The sequence below is a fragment of the Protobothrops mucrosquamatus genome, unplaced genomic scaffold (genome assembly GCF_001527695.2).
Source record: "Protobothrops mucrosquamatus isolate PMUCROS unplaced genomic scaffold, P.Mucros_1.0 scaffold9576, whole genome shotgun sequence".
In the NCBI taxonomy this organism is placed as follows: Eukaryota; Metazoa; Chordata; class Lepidosauria; order Squamata; family Viperidae; genus Protobothrops; species Protobothrops mucrosquamatus.
Window position 1 is genome coordinate 3,877 of NW_015395365.1, and position 2,565 is coordinate 6,441.

The 2,565-nt window shown below is 40.7% G+C and overlaps 1 long non-coding RNA gene across 1 annotated transcript; it reads left to right on the plus strand.

Moving 5' to 3' along the window:
• The first annotated feature begins 593 nt into the window (after nt 1–593).
• LOC107301016 lies at nt 594–1,820 on the plus strand. The gene is made up of 2 exons (XR_001549257.2): nt 594–766; nt 1,359–1,820. It is a non-coding gene; the product is annotated as an uncharacterized LOC107301016 (long non-coding RNA).
• The last annotated feature ends 745 nt before the right edge of the window (nt 1,821–2,565 follow it).

A 2,565-nucleotide genomic window follows, 5' to 3' on the forward strand; every position in this document is an offset into this window, starting at 1 on the left:
GGAAGTTACAACTGGTACAGAAGGCAATGACGCTGAGAGTCCGGGAGGCCCTGGCGTGGAATATGTGACTCCATTGTTACACAAGCTGCACAGGTTGCCAGTGTGATTCTGGCAAATTCAAGGAGTTGATCATGACCTTTAAAACCCTTTATGCCATGGGTCCAGGGTATCAGTGGAACTGCCTTACCTTGTTGGGACTAACCTGCCCCAGTGCTTCCGTGGAAAGGGCCTGCTTCGGATTCTGCCAACCAAACACTTTTGGGTGGAGAGGTGCAGGAGAAAAGCCTTTTCTGCTGTGGCCCCCTTGGCAATATTTTCTTGTCAGGGGTGAGGTCTGCCCCCAGAATTCTGGCCTCCTGGAACAGCCTATAAACCTGGCTCTATCTGGGTCCCCAGCATGGGCCTGCTATGTTGGGGAGGGCTGACTGGGTAGAGAAGATATTCTCACCCACAGACTGCCCTTCATCTTGGTTTTTAATTTTTAACTTTTATTCTAATTATAATTGTTTTTAGCAATTTCTAACTATTTATTGTACTGTAAGTCACCCAAGACATGGGGGGGGGGGGCATGGGAAACAAACAAACCAAATGCTTGGAAATAAGCAAAGGAATGGGCCTCTCATTACTCCATTCTTGTTTCCTTTTCAGGGATGTAAAGTGTGGCAGGTTATTCTGTGATAATAAGAAGTTTCCATGCCATTACAATTATTCAGAAGACCTAGATTTTGGAATGGTTGATCATGGAACAAAATGCGCAGATGGAAAGGTTAGTAAAAGTTTACCGCTAATCTGTGTGCTCTAAAGTCTGATTCCACAAGGTGATCACTAAAAAATACAATGGATCTTGCTGAAAGCTGGTTTAGATTTTCCACACTACAGTGAATCTGCATAGAGGAAAAAGCATCCATCTAGCCTTCTTTTGCTTGTTGTTATTTTGTTTTTCCTTCAAATAGCAACCATAACAAATGAGGTGGATGTCCAGGGCTGTTTCTTTCTTGCAAGAACAAAACGCTTGGCCTTCTCAGAGCCTTGTGCTTTTCTCTCGCAGTATCTTCTGGACGGACTGTCAAGAGACAGTCCTTTCTCTGAACTTGTAGGCATCTCCATTGGGAAGGTGGAAGAGAGAAATGAGAAAATCAGGACAGATCTGGTTGTGACCTAAAGGTTACCAGTTCAATGAATCTATTTAGAAGTGCTGAAGCAATCCCAAAGCTTACCTTAAAGGATCAGGAATAATTTCCCTTGATTTTTATAACCTGAAAGAAGTTTGGGTTAGTTATAAGGAATGACAGACAGAGTTTGGTTGTGTAGAAAAGTGCTGTCTTACTCCATTGATCATCTCTTGCTTTGACTTTCAGGTCTGCAGCAACAGACAGTGTGTTGATGTGAATGAAGCCTACAAACCAACCACTGTCTTCTCTCTGATTTGATTTTGGAGATTCTTCTTTCAGAAGGTTTCACTTCCCTCTAGTCCAAAGAGATCCATCTGCCTGCATCCTACTAGTAAATCACCCTTAGCTTCCAAATGGCATCTAAATTCTGCAATATTTCTTCTCCACATTTAATCTGTTTACCTTTTGCTGTAATCAAACCTTTTTCCCGCCACAAAGCTCCATGGGTATGTACAACACCAAAGGCTTATTTGCTGTCAAGAAAAATAATGGCCATTTTACCATTTGCCAGTTACAAAGTACATTTAATACAACAAGTTCTGCCTTTAGAGCTGGTGTATTCAAAGTCAATGCTTCCTCTCCCAAAATTTCACACTGACTTTCCAAGATGTAGCTGCTTCTATCAATAAACTAACTATTCTCATTCTGCATTTTGTAAACGCTCATCTTTCAAATCTGGTTTGCTGGAGTAAACCGCATCAAGAACATGCATGCAATCCGGAGGTAAACCATCGGGTGGATTATCTACTGGCATTAAAGCAACATATTCACAGTTATTCAGAAAATATTTTTCTGGATCATATTTTATCTCAGAAGGAGCCTCTAACTATAAATAAATCCACATATTGTAACACAGTTCCAAAAGTGCTTTTCAAAAGGTAGAAGGACCTTCTTGGGTTTTTTTCCTTGAAAATCTTTCACTTCTCAGCCAAGTGAAGAACTGCAGAAGCTTCTTGGATAAGAAGCAAAACATTTTCTTTTTTAAAAAAATATTTATTTTCATTTGTCAACACAAATAAAATAAAAAGAGAGAAACAGAAGAATGAACATCCAACACTAAGAATGAAGCAAAAGGAAAAATAAAGATTTTTTTTAATGTGTATAAAAAAAAAGATGGGGAGACCTAAATGTTGAATATATCTAATATTGTAGGATTCAATCTGGGTCCATCATCAGGACTAGAAGCTTCATCTTCCAAGCTTCCAGTCTCATGCTGGAGCCCATCCTCAGAGCCCCTCTCTCTGTCCAGCATGAGTCCGAAAGGTCAGGAAACAAAATCTGGTCCTGGTGACTGACCCAGATTGGATCCTGCAACATTATCCGGGACATCTATGTTCTCCTTCATTCATGTTTGACATGGAACAAAAAGAGCCCATCCCGTCTGGATGCTGAA